The sequence below is a fragment of the Otolemur garnettii genome, unplaced genomic scaffold (assembly GCF_000181295.1).
Source record: "Otolemur garnettii isolate 467f Iridium unplaced genomic scaffold, OtoGar3 scaffold00081, whole genome shotgun sequence".
NCBI classification, from domain to species: Eukaryota; Metazoa; Chordata; class Mammalia; order Primates; family Galagidae; genus Otolemur; species Otolemur garnettii.
Window position 1 is genome coordinate 7,245,836 of NW_003852476.1, and position 14,176 is coordinate 7,260,011.

Sequence of the window (14,176 nt, forward strand, 5' to 3'; positions counted from 1 at the left end):
TTTTGTTTTGTTTTTGAGGCAGAGTTTTACTCTGTTGCTCCAGGCTACAGTGTCATGGGCTCATAGGTCACAGCAATCTCAAATTCCTGGCTTTAGGTTGTTCTCCTGCCTCAACCTCCCGAGTAGCTAGGACTATAGGTGACCAGCACAGTGCCCATCTAGTTTTTCTAATTTTTGGCTGGGGCCTGGTTTGAATCTGCCACCTCTGGTATATGAGGCCGGTGCCCTACTCCTTTGAGCCACAGGTGCTGCCCCTCTAGTTTTTCTATTTTTAGTAGACACAGGGTCTCACTCTTGCTCAGGATGGTCTGGAACTCCTAAGCTCAAGTAATCTGCCTGCCCTCAGCCTCCCAGAGTGCTAGGATTACAGGTGTAAGCCCCCGTGCTCAGCCAGGACATTTGATTTTTTGTTTGTTTGCTTGTTTTTTTAAAAGACTAGAACTCAGATCCTTACTCCTAACAAGTTCCTTTTCCCAAGAGATGTCATTGTTTGAGATAATAACTTAAATATTCTTGACATGGAGGTAGTCTCTCTCTTCCTAATGTGACGTCTTCTTGGCTCCTTTCCCAAGCTTGGCATCAAGACCAAGACCCAGGTTGATGGGGTTGGCAAGGAGAATCACAGAGGCCAAGATGGTGAAGAACTTTCAAGTTGTGGTGATGATGGAGCAGGTTAGGGGAACAAAATACACAATGGTCATGAAGATGAAGCTTTGACCCAGGGCACTAGTCAGGCCCAAGAGAAGGATGCTATAGATGATGGAGGGGAACATCTCAGTAAAGCTCAAGAACTTCCGAAGCTCCCTGGTGAACAGGATTCCGCCTCCCAGCAGCGATGTTGACCAAAGGTTGATGTTCAATGTCATGTGGTTGAAGTCTGTTTGGTAATGAGCCTGCATGTGGTCCTGGGAAACCCCTGTCAGTCTGTCCAGGTCAAAGACAACAGCAGGAGCAGCTCTCCACGTCCAGCTCTGTGTTCTTCCATCCCAACTACTTTCTTGGATTTGTACATGAACCACCACTAGCCACACATACAGGAACTTGGCTAGTGGGTATTTCTTCTTCAAGAGGGTTACCCCAAGGAGCATAACTGGGATTGGCTTATAGGATTCACCAAGGCCCTGAGTTGGGTAGTTGACAAACTGTAGTGCTGAGTGGCTGGAGACAAAGGCACCCAGATAGGAGATAGAACACAGACTGACCCGGTTTTCAAGCTGCCTTCTCTAAATTCTCACTCTCAGTGGCTGGTCTATGGATCACTGGAATCACCTGAGAGCTGTTTAGAAGTGAAGAATCTCAGGTGTAAAGTGTAAATCTCACTTTACACCTACAAACAGAGTCCATATTTTAGCTAGGTTCCCTGGTGATTGGTATGCCCATTCATATTTGAGAAACCGGTTTAATGTCTCTTATCAGTGGATTAGCAACAAACCACGTGCACACCTTAAAATTATGAACTTGTGCCTCTTTTGGAGAATATACTTGGTATGTGCGTGTGGGGAGGATTGTTCCCCCTGCCCCAGCTATGTCACTATTTGTGTGACCCCTGCACAGATGTGTGTCCTCCCCTGCGCTGTGGAGTTGCGGGGAGAAGGCATGTGCACAGCTAAGGAAAATATTTTCTAGTCCCCTTCAGGTCTAGATGTGGCCCACTAATTAGAGTGAAGGTGACGTATGCTGCGTTTGAGGCAGGAGTTTTAAGATGAGGTAGGACTTCTTTACTCCCCGCCCCCATTCATCAGAAAACTGCAGTGAACTCGGGGGCCACGCGAGGATGGAGGAGGTTCAGGGTGGAAACAGCTGGGTCCCTGGTCAGCCTGAGAATGACACTGAACTGTCCTGTGAGTGAGAAAGGAGTGTTTGCCTCGTTAACTCACCAAATACTTCAGATTTGTTGCAGTGGACAGCCTTGTCCTAACTCAAATATTTTCAGGCTTTGTGTTGCATCAGCAATACCCAGAAGGCTTGATAAAGCTCTGAGCTTGATTTTGAATTCTAGATGGCCTGAAAATGCACATTTCTAACAAGCTTCCTGTTGGTGGCGATGCTGCTGAACGGGGGACCACACTTTGGAAACCACAGCCCTAACTAATAAAATATATAACCGCAGGCGAGCTCATGGCCTCTAAGGGAATATCGTTGACTCAAAACTGAAACTGAACTGGAGCCAGCGTTGTCAACCTAGCCCTAACAGGGAGCCCTGACCGCTCCTGGACTGGCTGCTTCTACCTGTGCTGCCATGCTCCATACAAAAAGGGATGTGGAAGGGAGGATGGAAATACGTTAAGCTCAATTTTGGAAGGATGAGAAACTGATGTTGGCATCTCTGCTTTTTAAATTACTCTGCCTTTCTTTCTGTTCTTCCAGTCTCCTAAAATAGAAAGCAGTTGATTTATGACCTTTAAAAAGCTCTCGGCTTAAGTGGCCTTGTTTGCATCAGAGGGAATGTGGAATGCTGCTGAATCACAGGGGCGAGAAGCCAGGAGACCCTGTGCCTCTCAGACGTGAGGGGCACACACGGTCTTCTCCTAGCCTGAACTAGGAGAGGTTACCCTGAAATTTCACAGTCACCTAAATATGTAATATAAGTTTAAGGGGTGTTTGCTGTCTCCGTTTGGAGTATTCTGAGCTAAACTTAAATGAATTAAGTTCATCATTTAGAAAACCTTGCTTTAGTTCTTCAGAGGAATCAGAGTAGGTTTTTCCAGATTAGACTTAGTTTTTTTAAGGTGTCTCATATAAATTAAGCTTTGGAATTCTTCAGAGAAATTGGTGATTTTATAGCTTCTCTCATCCAAGGTGCTATTATTAAATTATCATGCTGGATGGCTTCACTGACAGCTCCACTTCTTAAAATAGAGATCAGCCCTGTTCCTAGCCAGTGGCATGGAATAGCTCGCTGACTTTGAAACCCCAGTTTCCAAATGAGTGCTTGTTTCCAGCTACTATTTTTCTACTTTCTAAGTTCTCTTGACGTGACACATGTTTCTTCTCTAAATATCTTTGGTGGTCGGTATTTACACATAGAAAGTATCATTTTCATTTGTTTTTCTGTGACTAATTGGTGCCTGGGTCCCCCTGTTCCTGCCTGGGTGTTTTTGAAGCTCTAAATCTCACCTGTAGTCCCTTGGAATGAGCTTGTGTTGGCGCCCTCAGGAGACCTCAGATGTCGCCTGGCTATGACACACCTTGAAGAATCTTAAAGAGGGTGGGCCCCTTCTTTTCTTCTCATTCTTCTTTCCTTCCCACATTAACTTATCGTTCTGGAGATTCACCAGTGAACGATGTAGGCAAAATTATGAACCTTATATTCTAGTGAACGATAAGGCGATGAAAAATTAAGTAGAGAAATGGAGTTCAAATTAAAATGTGTTCAGAGGGAGGTAATGTAGGGTCCAATGCCAGAGAAATGCTGGGGGCGGGGGGGCAGTGGTCTTACTGGAAGAGGTGGTATCTGAGCTGATCCCTGTTTGGGGAAGATTGCTCCAGACAGAAGGAAGAGCAGGGGTGAAGGCCAGCAGCTGGGGGCATCCTTGTGGGACCACCAGGAGGCCACTGGGGCTGTAGTCTGTCAACAAATAGAGGACAGACATTGTCTGATGAGGTCAAATAGCAGAAGCCTCATCACAACGTCCTTATAAATGGGCAAATTCCTTTAATCATGATTTCAGCCAAGAGCTTGGTAGGTTAAGAGCTGAATTCATTCTCATTATTTTTGCCTGTTCAACCTGCTCGATTAGCTGTTTAATCTCCTAAATAGTGCTCTGTCGTTATTAGTGGGTGCTTTGGGAGAAAAACCCTGCTTTAACTTTCGATACCGTTGTTGCTGGGTTGCTGGTACTCGGGCCTTCCTCTCCTTCCTCTCTTGGGGACAAGGGGGATGTTAACCACCAGCAGCAGCAAGTTGAATGCTGCTAAGTTGGGCAGCACCTCAGTTACCTTTTTTGGGCTGTGGGGAGTTTTCTGATTGAGGGAAGTTGACAGGAACGTTCCTCACATTGTAAAGATTTCCTGAGGAGAGATTTCTAATGAAATGCAAAACATTTTTGATTTTTGTGTTTCTAGTAAACATTCCTAGAGGTTGTAAATAGAAATAAAATGGGAGTTTTCTAATGAAACAGGATATATGGAAAAGAATATGGGATTTAGAGTTAGGAGACTTTGCTGTGCCACTTAGCCAGCTCCTCAGCCGGTAATGAAGAGTTTTGACATTCTGGGTCCAGTATGGTTTGGGGTGAAGAAGAGCATTTTGGAGACAAACTGGGCTCAAACCTTGAGTCTCCCGTTCACTGGCTGTGCCACCTGGGTAAAATGACCAAAATCTCTCTCTCTTTTTTCTTTCTTTTTTTTTTTTTTTTTTTGAGATAGAGTCTCACTCTGTCACCCTTGGTAGATGGTGTGGTGTCATAGCTCACAGCAACCTCAAACTCTTGGGTTCAGTAATTTTTGCCTCATCCTCCAATGTAGCTGGGACTACAGGTGCCCGCCATGATGCCTGGCTAATTTTTTTAGAGATAGGGTCTTGGTCTTGCTCAGGCTGTTCTCAAACTCCTGAGCTCAAGCAATCCACCTGTCTCGGCCTCCCGGAGTGCTAGTGAGCACCACGCCCAGCTGACAAAAATCTCTTAATGGCTCTGTTTTCTTAGCTATAAAATGGTAAGGTGGTGTTGAAAGGATTAAATTTGGTAATTCCAGTAATGCACGTAGCAGGAGGTCTAGGTCATAGTGAATGTCAGTGATTGTATCACTGCCATTATTGCTGCATCGTGCTGTGTATCATACCAAGCATTTGATTATTTTTACTTCTTTAATTGAATATGCAAAGTTTTAAAAAAAGTCAACTTGGCATGGAGCAGCAGCGGCGGCAAGTCTCCTGCCCCTTCCCCCCACGTTCCGTCCAGTCCCTACAGGCAAGCCCCTTCAACATTTAAGTTGTTTCTTCTGGACTCTATTCCATATATTTAAATGCTGCCAATTCTTTTAGTCATTCTCTGCATCATGCCTTTCATGTCGGTGGTCCGCCTTCCTGCCTCTCCCTCTCCCCTGCTGTCTCCGCATCCAACACAGCTGTATTCCCATGTTCCCACCAGTGCCGGCCCCTCAGCTCCCTGAGATGGGGGCTGTGATCCCTCTGCCTGTGTAGCTTTTCTTCTCCAGTGAACAGCTCCCTCTCATTTTCACGTATTTAGTTTACTTGTTTATAACTATCATCAATTTTTCATAAGCTTCTTGGTAGAATCACAAAAGCCCACGAAATTATGATTTCTAAAAGATCGGATACAACAGCTTATCCTCAGGGCGGTTTTCTTTTTCCCCCTTGGGGACGTACTTCTGGAGTTCTTGGTCTTTCTTCTCCACCCTGGCCTCGGGGTCTTTTTGGTTGCTACCTGCATGTTCTCTAGGACCTGCTCTGTCCCTCTGTCCCGGATCCAGTGTCCAGTGTCCTCTGGTGTGATTCAGCAACTCCCTGGTAGATGGTGTTTGGAATGATGATTGTGTGATGTTGACCATTGGAAAATGTCTTTATGCTACACTCACATACAGTTGATCTCTTGGCCAGGTAGAGAATCCCAAGTTGGAAGTAATCATTCTTAGAATGTTTCTGAAAATTGTATTGCATTTTAAGTCCCACCCATGTTTGTCCCTTAAACTCACACACCATGCGTGTACTTTTACCTCCACGATGGTGCGATGAAAGCAGACAGGCTTTCTGCAGTGTGGTTTGTCCCCCTCCTTTTTGGTTAGATACTAGCTCTCTCCCTGATGATTTTGGAGTCTTTTTTCCCATTGTCTCCTAGCTTTGGCATTGCCCTTGTAGGGCTCTATTTTTTTATCCCTCTTTCTGTGTGTAGTCTGTGATTTATTCTCTGAATCTTCTCTTTATTCCTGGTGTTGTGAAATTCAGTGATCGTAGGTCTTTGTATGATTTTTGTTTTGCTCTGTGTCTATTCATTGGGCAAGTACTTGGTGGACTCCTTAGATTCATGTTCCCCAGTTCTAGGAATTTTTCCTGTGTCTGTCCTTTGAGCATTTCCTCCTATCTGTTCTCTGATCTGTTTTCTTCCAGGAACTCCTGTAAGTGGTTGGCAATCTGGAATTCTTTTTTTACTTTGGTTTTTTTTTTTGAGACAGAGTCTTACTCTGTCACCCTGGGTACAGTGCTATGGTGTCACAGCTCATAGCAACCTCAAACTCCTGGGCTTCAGTGATTCTCTTGCCTCAGCCTTCTAAGTAGCTGGGACTACAGGCGCCTGCCACAACGCCTAGCTGTTTTTTTGTTGTAGTTGTCATTGTTGTTTAGCAGGCCTGGCCCCAGTTTAAATCTGCCAGCCCCGGTGTATGTGGCTGGCACCCTAACCACTGATCTACGGGTGCTGAGCCTGTTTTTCTGTTTTTGTTTTTTAAATTAAGTTTCTCTGCCTATTTTCTTTCTATTTCCCCCCTTTTCAGAGAAATACTTAACTTTATCTTTCAGTCTTTCCAATGCATTTTAGTATTGTTCTCTATCCAATATTTATTTATTTATTTTTTAAAATGTAATTTAATTTTTATTTTTTAAATTATTTTTTATTAAATCAGAACTTTGTACATTGATGTTTATGGGGTTCAGGGTACTGCTTTGATATACAAGGTGAAATGTTTACATTGAACTAAGTAACACATCCACCACAATTACACTCATTTCTTAATAGTTTTGAAATGTAATTTTTAAAAAGCATTTTTTTTTTTTTTGGCCTGGGATCCACCACTTTTTATCTCTCTGAGGCTACCAAAAAGTCCATTGATGTCTACACAAGTGTTTGTTACAAGATATTTTGTTCCATAAATTTCATTTATGTCATGCAATGTTCTGTATATGTGCTATATTTTATAATAAAAATGTTTTTTAAAAAATAAGGAACTAAATACAGTTGTAAATTTTATTACATGGTTGGAGCTGGACAAATTGCACCTTTATTGAAGAGCTAATGAAACTGAATTCTCCTTAAAGGACGCCTGCAAATCAATGTCAGTATGTATTAGCCGCCCCCCAAACAGAAATACTCAATTATTCCAGAGAACAATCTATCAACTCCTTGCTCAGGCAGCCAGGATTCCTACAGCAGAACGCAGAGAAGAGTTGGGGGGCTGGTCATTTATCATGACAATTTTAACTCAGCCTGCCTTGTTCAGCGAGATGCCCTCCACCCAGCCCTCCAGTGTCCACAGTTCACTTTCTCCACCAAATCAACCCTGTCTGTGGATAGGGAGAATGCCTGGGGATATGACTTCTCCTTATACATGTACGTGTTTTCAAATAAACATCTTGTTCTCAGCCTTTTACTTCTCCTTCCTTTGGGGGAAAATGAGTTACTACCATTTCTGAAGCTGTCTGGTGTTTCAGGTTATGAAATGCCTGTTTCTTGTTTGTATTTTTCCTGTGTGTGCCTGGCAGCCAGATTTCTCAGATCTTCTATTTTTCTGTCCATTTTTCATCTTCTAAGACTCTTTTGTTGCCAGTATTGCTTTTTTTGTCTTTGTGAGTTTGATGACTATGGGTTGGGTTGTGCTCCCTTCTGCCCCCAACTTACCCATTGAATTTTTAACTCATGACCTCAGAATGTGACCTTACTTGGAGTGAGGGTCTTTACAGAGGAAATCAAATTGAGATGAGGCAATTAAAGGGGCCCTAATCCAACGTAACTGGTATCCCCCAAAATAGGAGAAATTTGGATGCAGACATTGAGGACATGGTGGGAAGAAACACAGGGAGGAGACGATATCTACAGACCACGGAGGGAGGCCTGGAGCAGACCCTGACCTCAGAGCCCCCAGAAACACTCGACTCTGCCAACACCTTAATTTTGGACTTCCAGCTCCCAGAACTGTGAGACAATACGTTTCTGTTGCTCAAGCAAGTTCTATGGACAGAAGTGAATCAGATTCAGAGACACTCCGAAGAATAGGTTGGTCCCTGATCTTAAATTAGTTCCAGGAGCTCCTCTGCTTGATTGGTGAAGGTTCCCTGGATCTCAGGAGCTTCAGCCTGATGCTTTGGTCCTTCCTGCCTCCTTACTGGGCGCCTCCTCCAGGGAGCAGGAGCAGCAGCGCTGGAGGCAACATTGCTGGCCTCTCCCAGACTTCAGGAATCAGACTTTGCATTTTAACAAGACTCCTACAGTGCCTCAGATACAGAATAAAGGCTGAGGAACTAGTCAGGTACATGGAGAGCTGAACTGATAGCCACTGAGTCTGTTCTGCAGGATCCTGCTTCTTTTTCTTTTCTTAATTTCAGAATATTAAGGGGATACAAATGTTTTGGGTTACATGGATCATGTTAGTAAAGCTCGAGTCATGGCTTTGCCGGTCGCACAGATGGTGAACCTCGTGCCCACTGGGCAGCCGCACTCACTGTGTCTGTATAGGAAAAGTTCCCATTACACCTCACGCAGCAGCTGACCCTCCCTCATCAAAGCAAGTTCTCCTAAAGGGGAAATAGTGCAAGGTTCTCCACGATGAGGAATCCATGAAACATTCTTTACAAGCTGAAGCAGAGCTTGGCATTGTTGTTTAAATTCTCCTTTCTTGTTTCCAGTCTAGCTCCGGGTGTGGATTGTATGGAGCAGACATCGGCCCGGTCAGTGTTTCTGGAGTGATCTCTGTATCTTTCTCCTTTGCAGGGCTGTGAGACGGAGTGGTGGTGTCTTCACTCTGACTCCCCGTTCAGTTTCTGACTGAATGACTCCCAGGAGTGGCCTCGGGTATTCACAGAGCTATGTCCTCACTGAGCATCCAGAGTGTCCATTATGATGCGAGTATCAGGCCCACGTAGCATTGCTTCTTTTTAGTTGAGGGTGGCTAGTTTTCATGGAGTGGGGCTGAGCTGAGTATGTTTTACGAGCTCCGTCTCTTTTAGATCAGAGGTACTTCAATTCTGAGTGACAAGAAGCTGTATTTAGTGTGGGTTCCTACCTGGATCTGTTTCCTGGAAAGGTTACATGTACTCCAAAGAAAACCTTTAAATCTTCTGATGTTTAAAAGCCTTTTCACTGTTTTCCTCTGTCTGAAGAATTGAAGAGACAATACAGGGTTAGGAAGAAAATGAACGAATCTACTACAGAGGATCTTTGGGGACAATGGAAGGTACATACGTATTATTATATTACATATAATAATATACATGCATAATATTATACTACATATTATTTAGTAAAGGAACAGTTTTTAGTGTTTTATTCATGATCTCCAGCCCACCTCCAATGGAGTACTTTACTGGTGATATTAAAAAACTATGTATTTAAATTTCTACATTGCATGTATAACCCTTCCCAAGTTCAGTTTTTCTATCTCCTATGTAATGTGTGATTAAAACTCTGTAGCTGAGGAGCTGGAACCCACATACCAGGATTGAAAATTTATGAGGCTTTGGGATCCTTTGCAAAAATCAAATGTTTGTGAAACATTAAAGTTTTACTTTTATGCTCTTCTCCAAAGCTTGTTTAGGAAATTGCATCTTGAAAATTCCACCCCAATACAAAACCAAATCCTTCCTCCTTGAAACTGTATAATAAAAGTTGGCACAGTTTTTATCAAAGGAAAATACCAGAGGCAGGGACATAGAAGAAAGGTTGGAAATGGATAAAAATAGAGTTTATGGAAAGAAGCCCTGGTTTCAGGGTCTTCGTTGGGAGATTTGATACCCTGAATTGGTATTTAAACAGAAGTCCAGGCCTCTTCATTCTGTGAGTTCACAGCACACTGGTCATCAAATCCTTTCGTTGCTGGTCTCTCTCGGGACCTCTTGTGCCCAGAACTGCTCAGAATTGTGCACGTCCATCCTCCCTCTGATTCCTCAGCTCACCTTCTCGAGTTCCTTCTTCCTGCTCTCCCCACACGGGCTTGACCTCACCCAGAATCTAAGTAAGGTTTGGCAAAACATACCCAGATTTCTTTCTGAGCTAAAATTTCACATTTCCAACTAGGAATATAACACTGACACTTCTGCCCCTAGTGGAATTATAAAATTTTATGAATCTGCCATAGGCAAAGATTGCAGTTTCTGCAGAGTGTGTGTGTATATAATTTGCCATCAAAGACTATTATTTTTCTAGTAAAAAAAATTCCATGAAATATTTGTCTATTAAATGTGGAATAATTTTCTTAAACACCAAAACTTTTGGAAGGTCTTTTTCAAATGTCTCTACCCTTTCTCTCCAAGCTATAAGGCAAAAGAAGAACAGATTCTCTTCTGTATTTACTGAACACCTCATCTATGGAATACATGGTATCAATATTGTTTCTTAAACTCTCTATGGCAGCGACTATTCTGCTTGGAAGAATGGTTTGTGTAATATTTTCCAGCATTCTCTTCCTACCTGTCTGGCTTGTAATTTTCCTCTTCTTCTTTTTCTTTTTTTTTAGAATCATGATAAATGTATTAACTGACCAAATGAATTTAGCCACAGCAGAAGGATGATCAGGCCGTTGGGGTGTTTACTGTTTACCCCTGACCTCTGGGTAGTGTAAGGGTGTTCATGAACACTCAGCTAGAGATCAGGCCCTGGACCATTGCTGGGGCCTATGAAAGATGGTACATGCCTTCGGAGCAGCTCCCCTCTCAGCCGTACTCATCACAAATCTCAGAAGATTTACTTAGCACAGGTTTTATTTGAAGTATGGTTTAGCTTTCCACCAGCATACCTTGTTTTTCCACACCCATGAAATATTTCTCTGTCTAATCTTTCATTCATTCAAATTTGAAATAAGACTTAGTATATACATACAGTTGGAACAGGCACTATAGTAATTGCTATCATTTATTGGGATTACTCTTCCAAGGCTTTTTTAAAATTAAATCATAGCTGTGTACATTAATGCATTTATGGGGTACAATGTGCTGGTTTAATATATGATTTGAAATACTTTCATCAAACTAGTTAACATAGCCTTCACTGCACTTTCTTAATTATTGTGCTTAGGCATTTATATTCTATACTTAGTAGATTTGACATGTACCCTTGTAAAATGCAGGATAGGTGTGGTCCCACCTATAACTCTCCCTCCACCCATCCTCTCCCCTCTCCATCTCCTTCATCTTGGGCTGTAGTTGGGTTATAGGTTTCATATGGAAGTATGTTTGCTTATATATTAGTTTCATAGTAGAGCTGGGTACATTGGATACTTTTTCTTCCATTCTTGAGATACTTTACTGAAAAGAATATGTTCCAGCTCCATCCATGTAAATACAAAAGAGATAAAGTCTCCATCTTTTTTAAGGCTGCATAATATTCTATGGTATACATATACCACAATTTATTAATCCATTTGTGGGTCGATGGGCACTTGGGCTTCTACCATGACTTGGTTATTACGACTTGAGCTGCAGTGAATAATCTGGTGCAAATATCTTCTTTGCAAAGTAATTTCTGGTCTTTTGGATATATTCCTACTAGAGGAATTGTAGGATTGAAAGGCAGGTCTATTTTTAGATCCCTAAATAATCTCCAAATTTCTTCCCAAAAGGAACGTATTAGCTTGCAATCCCACCAACAGTGCAGAAGTGTTCCCCTTTCTCCATATCCACGCCAACATCTATGGTTTTGGGATTTTGTGATGTGGGCTAACCTTACTGGAGTTAGATGATATCTCAAAATGGTTTTGATTTGCATTTCTCTGATGATTAAGGATGATGAACATTTTTTCATGTGTCTCTAGGCCATGTGCCTGTCTTCTTCAGAGAAGTTCCTATTCAAATCTCTTGCCCATAGTGAGATGGGATCATGTGTTCTTTTCTTGCTAATACATTTGAGTTCTTTGTGGATTCTGGTTATCAAACCTTTGTCAGAGATATACCTTGCAAATATCTTCTCCCATTCTGAGGGCTGTCTTTTTGCTTTACTTACTGTGTTCTTCCAAGGCTATTTTTAATGACCCCTCTAATCCTCATAGTGAACTTCTGCAGTAGGTATGATCACCTATCATCCCATTTCAGATACGCTAACTGAGACTTATGGCAGTTAAGTATCACATATTGAGGCCTGGCAGAACTGGGATTCAAGTACAGGTTTTCTGGTGCTGATATCAACCACTATCAGTGCTTCAGTGCTGCTAAGTAGTGGCTACAGATGAATTATATTCCAGATATGTCTGAAATCCAATTTTGCAGACATTCTGAGTAGGAAAGAAAGCAAAAGAATGAGACAAGTCCATTACCAAAGGGAGGAAAAGGCAAAATCAAGGAGGATAAGGCCCGGGTTAAAAGGTTTTTCCAGTCAACATTGTTCACTAGGACTGAACTTGGGCACAAGATCAAGGGTTGTGTCTTAACTTGTTGAGAACCTATTGCAATTACCCATGAGAATGGACAAATGGCATAGAAGATTCAATAAAGGTGACTGTATGCCCCTATTATAGTCCACAATCCTTTTGCTCATATATCCTGTATTCTAAAAGAACCAGAGATCATGAAACTATTTCTGTTAAGAAGTTGTCGATCATGGCGATGCAATGTCCGAATGGCATAAGGAGGGAAAAAAGGAACCTCAGAGCTGTGGCTGGTTTTCAGACGGATTAGTCATGTCAATTAACAGAAACTCTCAAGATTATGGTATTTTAGAAGTGATTTATAGCTGAATTATTGTTCATTGGTGAGAAGTTTTTCTAAGAAATATCTATTTTGTGCTTATGCATAAGGTAAGATCCAAGGCTATTCTATTTCTCTTCCATCCCTGGGGCACAATAGGTCCATCCCAACCATCGTCTGTATTCTTCAGCTCCTGTGTCTGTGGGCTCCTGTCTGCATTTTCAATCTCACACTCAGCATTTGCAAATTTCCTATCTCTGAGCAGCAACGCTCTCATTAAACCTGCTATTTGACATTGCCATTCTCTGCTTATATTCTTGGAAGCTGTCGGAGCAATGTTTGTACAGCTGTACTCTGTGTTTTCCAATCAAGAGAGGCTAGGGAATAGACTAATGAGCTCTCCACACAAATCCAGAGAACATGCCCAGGTAAGGATCACGTGGCTTGAATTCTGTTTTTACTTCTTTTTGACACATGTTCTTTAGCCAGGTGAGTGTGTCAATTTGAGCATTACCAATGCCAGCAATATACTTCCTTTGATTTTTGGATTTTATTTTCAATATCTTGCCAGAGGCAATTAAGGCAGAGCTTTGTTTTGGAAACAGTGGAGTATTCTGGCCAAAATTTTACAGGATGAGAGTGCCAGGCACAGAATTCTCAACTAAATTTATTTCTAATGAAAAATAACAACTAGTCATACAGAATGCTCCTGAGGAGGAGCGCTTGCTACACAGCCAGCCAGCAAGCAGAGCTTACCCTGGAGGAGTTTCTGAACTCCCTGCACCTGTGTGCTCTCAGAGGGCGTGGAGCACAGGGAAACTGAGGCTGAGGACAAGCACATGGCTGACAGGCACTGAAGCGGGAGACAGAAAATCACCAACCGTTGTGGTTTCGGAGGACCAAGTTCAGAAGCAACTGGGAGAGGCATTAGACAGAAGCAAACTGAAATATAAGCATGGCTGGACTGCAAAAGGTGGCTTGGAGGGGAGCCAGGAAAGGGCTTCCAAACACTGTTAGCATTCCCACCTAAATCAGAGTTAGATTTACACAAGAGTCACAGGCGGTGCTGTGCAGCCACAAACCCCCTCACAAAGGCAGAGCTTCCCCGGCAAGATTACCCCTGGGAGGAGGGGCTGGCTCCTCAAAGGACAGAGAAGTGGCCATGGGCATGGGGAGGTCCGCTGAGCATGCCTGGTGCCTTCTTCTAAACTCACCACACCAGTTTCTCCTTTCTTGAAGAAGTGAGGAGGGAATGGAAAGAGAGAGATGAGATATGTAATTTCAGCAGAGGCTCCTCCACAGAGAGACATGAGGCCAAGTTGTGACACTAACTACAAGGCTTACCATGGCATGATGGAGCCTTTTTAACTTTACCACTAAACTAAAACCTACTTTGAATGGCACAGCCTTTACACTGTGACATACTTTAACACCTGTCACGCCCCTGTCTTTTCTTGTGCCTCCAGACTGATCCCATGCCCTCTCCACACACAGGCTGCGTTCCTGACATGCTGAGCTCCTGGCAGTGCTGGGACAACTGTGTCCCCTGTGGGGCTGCTCTTCTCATCCCCCCTGCCTGGTCCTGTGTCCCCCGTGGGGCTGCTCTTCCCACCC

The 14,176-nt window shown here is 43.0% G+C and overlaps 1 pseudogene; it reads right to left on the reverse strand.

Annotated features, from left to right (window-relative positions):
• Nucleotides 1–539: 539 nt before the first annotated feature.
• LOC100954633 overlaps nucleotides 540–14,176 on the reverse strand; it is a 165,844-nt pseudogene continuing 152,207 nt past the window's right edge.